Here is a 6,000-nt window from a genome sequence, read left to right as displayed (position 1 = left end):
CCCTCTGTGCCGTCGGGGGTGGGGGAGAGTCGGGGGCTCTACGGGAGCACCTGAGCGAGAGCCCAGGTCCTCCGTGGGTGGCCAGGAGCGGCCTAAGTCCGCCTGCTCCAGCCTTTGGGAGCGAGAGGTGTCGTCAGGAGCAAAACCCAGACCCTCCAGCCTCTGCGCCCAGGGGACCGTCGGTGGTGGTCGCGGTGTCTGCCACGTGCAAGGCAAGGGCTGCCCTGATTTATTTCCTTGGATTTCAGGGCCAGGGACAGCTCAGGGCTTACTCCAGCCTCTGCACAAGGGTCAGTAGCCCAGGAAGGCCCCCTGGTACTACCCCTCAGGCCTCGAGGCAAGCACTTTAAGCATCTTTCTGCCCTGCACCGCCCCCCACTGAGGACTCTGGGGTCAGAAAACGTTGGCACAGGCGGGCCCCAGGCTGGCCTCTGAGGGTGGGACCCTCTCCCTGGGAGTAATGATGCTGAAGACTGAGGGGGGGGGGGGCGGGCAGAGGGAGGGAGAGTGTGCGCATGCGCAAGCAGCTCCAGCTCCACGTCCTACCTCCTGTGCACGGGGCGGAGCCATCGCCGGGACCACGCCCCTCCGCGCACGGGGCGGAGCCACGGCCAGGATCACGCCCTTCTGCGCACGAGGCGGAGCCACCCACCAACAGGACCACGCCCCCTGCGCACACGAGGCGGAGCCATCCCCGGGACCACGCCCCTCTGCGCTCAAGGGGCGGGGCCACTGCTAGGGCCCCGCCCACTCGGGGAATCCCGGAAAGCGCGCCTCCGGCGTGGGCGGGGCGTGGGCGGGGCGTGGGCGGGGCCCCGGCGGGCGCCAGGTCCGGAGCGGGGCCAGGTGTGTCGGGGCCAGGTGTGTGGCGCGCCTGGGAGCCCAGGTGAGGCGGTGGCGGAGTCTGCAGCCGGTAAGGGCACGGTGGGCACGGCCAGGCCCCCGGGGGCTGGCCCACTGCTGAGCTGGGCATGCCCTGGAGGGCGGCGCCGACCCCCTCCTGCGACCCCCTTGCTCCCTGCCCCTCCCCCTGCGCCCCTTGCTCGCCGCCCCTCCCCCTGCACCCCTTGTTCGGTTCCTGGCACCCCACTTCTTGTCCTGTCTCTTCCTCTCCTCGTGTTCTGCTTGGCGGATGGGCGGCCTGGCCCGCCCCACTCTTCCTTCCCTGCCTGGTGGGGGGTGGTCTCCCTTCCCCTGGGGCCCACCCCATAGGGCCTCCAGCCCAGGAACTGGGGGGTTCAGACGAGAAATACCGGCCAAGCTGATGGAGAGCAAAAGACGGGCGCTGGCAGCCTCCTTACAGCCTCAGATCTGGCCTGTGGGCACTGCCCCGGCCACTGCCAGGGTCTGGTGGGGACAAAGAGGGGCATGACCCCCCTCCCCGACTTTATCTTAGTCCTGGTGAAGAGGCTTCTCAGTCCCCAGGGTGCGGTTTCTGGAGGGAGGAATGCAGGGACTTGAGGGCTATCAGAGAAGGCTTCCTGGAGGAGGCGCCTCCCTAAGCAGGCGGATGAAGGCTAGGAACGGAGTGGGGGGGAGTGGGGGGAGCACCGAAGGAGGGGGTAGGGGGTGCTTCGGTCGTTCCGGGTCGGTGAAGTGAGACCTCTGCCTGGCCCCTCAGGTCTGGGAACTGACTGCTCGACGCTGGGGCTGGTTCTTTTCGGATCCTTTTATTTTTGATTGTTGAGTCACTCCCAGCGAAACTCAGGGCGTACTCCGGCTCTGTGCTCGGGGATCACTCCTGGCCGTGCTCAGGAGACCCTGTGGATGTCGGGGATCGAACCCGGGTCTGCCACATGCAAGGCAAACGCCCTCCCCCGCTGTGCTATCGCTCTGGCCCTTCCGAGCCTAGCCATTATTCAATACACACAGACACACACACACAGACACACACACACACAAATACACACGCACACAGGACGGGCAGGGGGCCCACTGGGGCACCCGCTGAGCCCCAAGTGCGGAAGCCCTGTGCTCAGCCGCAGGACAAGGCTCCCCGCTTCTGCCCCAGGGGAGGATTTTGGTTGGGGATTTTGGTTGGGGATTTTGGTTGGGGATTTTGGTTGGGGTTTTGGTGTTGGGGTCACACCCAGCGGTGATCAGGGGACCTGCAGTCTTGGGTCAGACCCAGAGCTCCTGCGTGCAGAGTCTGTGTGCAGCCCTTGGAGTCTCTCCCGGTCCCACCTGCACCCCGTGCATTTTATCTGGAAGCTTCTGGAACTTCCGGGCAGAGATCTGGGCCCCTGGCCAGGTTTCTGGGTCCCTGGAAGGTGAGGCTGGCTGGGCACCTCCAAGTTTCCTCAGGTGCCCCAGGCTGGGCACAGGGTAGGGCTGGCCCCCTCCCACCCCAGGACCTCCAGCTGCTGGCCCGAGTGTGACTTGGTTTCCCCTCTGACACACTGGCACCGGAGAGGTGCTGCCCTGAACTCAGGGTTTCTGGGAGAATCCCAGGGCAGCCCCTGCATGGCTGGTGGGTGTCCCTGCTGGGCGTAGCAGGGTAGCAGGTCACTTTCGGTGGTGGCTGGTGACCCGTGGCCATCAGCAAGAACCGGTTTGGCAGGTCTGGAGTCTGGCCACCCTTCCCCACCCCCAGCTCTTAAAAGCAAAACCAGGCAGGAGGCCCGTGGGCAGGCTTGTCCCTGCAGGAGGGGGGGCCGAAGGGTGGTCAGCTGCCCCCAGGCACACCCAGCCCCCCCCCCTCCGCCAGGCCATCCTTTCTCTGAGCCCCTGCTAGGGGGAGAAACTGGCGTGTTCCTGGGGTGCCCATGTCGCAGCCAAGCTGGGCTCTGTGCCCCCCAGGGCTTCCTCCCTCTGCATCTCCAGAACCCCACTACCCATCCCCCACCCCGCCCCGGCTGCTGACCCTCCCCCCTTCACCGTCCCCCATCTGCTCCCTGGGCTCTCCCTGCCCACTGCCCTCAGGGATGGGCCTGTCTCTGGGTCAGATCAGCGCTGTCCTGTGATCTTAGAGGGACAGGGGCGCGGAGCCCCCCCACCCCCGCACGGGCTGGTCAGCCATACATGGTCAGCCTGATGTCCGGCCCCCAGTTTGGACCAGGGTTCCCGGCTGTCCCCAGATTCCCTCCCTGCCCTCTCGCCCTCCCTAGCACCTGCTTCCTGTGAGGCCCCTGGGTGTGAGTGACCCCCCCAGGGGCCTCTGGGGTGGGGGTGGGGGATGCCGCTGTCTCCTCCACTCTGTGCAGGGGCAGACATGGCCCACGCTGACCTGCATGTCCCTGTGTCCCCCCAGTGGGGGGCTGGGGTCAGCTGTCTGTCCATGCAGTCTGCATCCCCCCTGACACCGGGGCCTGGTGCTGGGGGGAAACCCCAACAGGCCTTCGGGACCCCCGTGCCCACGGGCACACTGAGGGCCCCTGGGATTTGTTTCAAGGTTGTGGGGGTGATGTCGGTGGGCCCCACGGGTGACTTATGTGAAGTGGGGAGGAGAAAGACAGCCACTTTCTCCCCACCCGCCTCTGCCACCCGGAACCCTGGGTAGGCTAGGACCGGTAAAGTCTGCAGTGAGCACCTGCTCGGCACGGGCCTGAGCCCCGCCAGCCCCACAAGGTGGCTGTCAAGCCACACCTGAAGTCCGCTTGATCTTCTCGGCACGGGAGTTAATCCCCGCCACCCGATTGCTCGGGGAGCCACGGACTCAAGCTGGGGCGAGAATTTGCTCTTTGCAGGAAAGGAGAGACCAGTCCCAAGCCTTACCCGAGGTCTCTGGGGTTCTTGTCTCGCTCGCAGAAAAGAATTTCAGGAGTAGACAAGCAGTGAAGTAAATAGATTTTATTTGGAGGATTTTTAGGTATGGAGGGAGGGAGAGAGAGTGAGAGAGTAAAGTTAGACACAAAAGCATGAAAGTACACATCTCAAGAGGGGAGATGCGGGCGACACATGTGCTCGGGAACCACATGTGCTCGGCCACGTGGGCGCAAGCAGCACATGGGCTCGGGCAGCAAATGCGCGTGCTTCCTTTGTTCAAGGTGGCCTTTATAGGGTTCCTCCAACCTGCCCCCACGTGGGGCTTCTTCCCAGGTAAATGTCCCGTTGCTAAGGAGGTTGCCAGGGAGGATGGGAGTGGTGATGGTCTTCTTTGAAATTCCTTTCCTGGCCTTTTGTTCCTAGAGGAGCTTCTTTGGGTCTGTTGCTGGAGCCAGGTGAGGGTTTTATCAAGCCTTAGTTCCTGTTTTCCTATTTTCTGCAGGGCTGGCTCTTATCATTGCCTCGGGAGGGGGCCCTCCCTGTCTACCTGCCTACATCATATCCCCCCTAGAGATTTCACCACCTTAAATCTTTAAGGGGAAATTGGTCGGTGGTCTATCTTCTGAAGCTGCTTCATGCTGACAAGGGGCGCAGACCCTGCCTGTGAAAGGGGGAAATCTCAAACTACCTTAGTTTATAATGGGCCCCAGGCAATGAATTGGTTGGGTTCCTGAAGTTATCTGAAAGAAAAGATCAGATGGATTAGACTGAGGGATATCACTTTGAAATGGTTAGACCCTGAAGGATTAGAAGTTCCTTTCTGACCCAGTGAGGACAATGTTGTTTGCTGTCTTAAAAAAAACGAGAGTTAAAGCAACAGAAACCAAAGCAACATAATGCCATACCCATATCTACCCATATCTATCATTAAAATAACGGAAAGGAATAACTCTACCCACAGGTTTGGCTGATAGAAAAATGACTTCCTGTGTCCAGATTTTTCTACTGGACACAGAAACACCAAGCCATTCTCTGGCTTTCTCAGTGCAGATTGGAAAAGCTTCTGCCCATACACTGAAGCTATCAATAAGAACCAATAGATATTTATACCTTGAACATACGAGCATTTGATCATTTGCATAAGGTCAAGCTGCTGATCATCCTCTAAGTTCCTTGATGCTGAACAGGTGTTAGGAGAGGAGGTTCATTAATGGCACAGAAAGCACAGGTCTGAGTTACATCTGCCTTACTTCCTGTTCAGTCCCTTCCCATGGAAGATGGTTCTCACTAGTGTTAAAACATGACCCTTTAATAATATTCCACTGCATAGGTCCAGGAGTTAGTAACTTTCCTTGTTGGGTAAATCCATCAACTTCCTTTTGGAAACCTCCAATGTCCATCGTTCCTCTTCTGCAGAGCATTCTGGCTTAGAGGAAATATTCTCTGGTGTTAATCCCATGATGCAACAAAAATTAAGAGCTGTTAACATCCTTGTTCTCTCCAAACGACTGTTCACAGAAAATGAGATTCAATACAAAAAGTATAGAAAGAAAATTCACAGTATTTTAGAACAAGCTATTAATCCATTCTAACTTAACCAGTTTAGATGCCCTTTCTTGACACTTTGGCCAATTCACAGACTGGGGGAAAGCAATTCTGCACTTTGAGATGAGCTTCACCCTAGTAAAGCTCTGATCGAACTAGTGACAGCATGCATAACATTGAGTTCCTTTATACATTAGGCTGTTTACCTATAGTCAGTAAACCAAGTTTTATCTAAATTTCCCAACGAGGGGTACCTTTTAGATCAAGATTAAATACATTTATTCAATCACCTCTGTAGAATTAGAATCTGATTCTTACAAAAAGGCAAGTTGCAGAAACATGGTTTTCTCTCCACCTTCATTTTAAAACTTTGCAAGATAGCTTAACAAACCTGGCTTGTTCTTTTGCATAAGCACAGTAAGATTAGAGAACTCTCCATTTGGGATACCCCATTATTTACTGAGAAGTCCTGGGGATTGGCTAAAGACAGGAGACACACCAATAGTGGCATTAATCTTATCTGGCACGTCAGAGCTACCCAGGCCTGGCCAGAAGATGTCCCACGATGAACTGGATTGATGGCATCAAGCCTTCAGGTTGAGCTGGATGTAGCTTTGGGCCTCATTTTCCACAGAGATGCCGTGGCAGAAAGAAGTCCATCCCATCCCTTCTTCAGGGCTGGGAGAAATCCTGATTTCCAGGTTTTTCCTTGACGCCGAGAATAGGCCCAGACTGAGTTAGTCATTGCAG

Source organism: Sorex fumeus, unplaced genomic scaffold, assembly GCF_029834395.1.
Source record: "Sorex fumeus unplaced genomic scaffold, SorFum_2.1 ptg000153l, whole genome shotgun sequence".
Taxonomy (NCBI): domain Eukaryota; kingdom Metazoa; phylum Chordata; class Mammalia; order Eulipotyphla; family Soricidae; genus Sorex; species Sorex fumeus.
The sequence above is the reverse complement of the archived record's forward strand: the minus strand, read 5'-3'. Positions refer to the sequence as shown.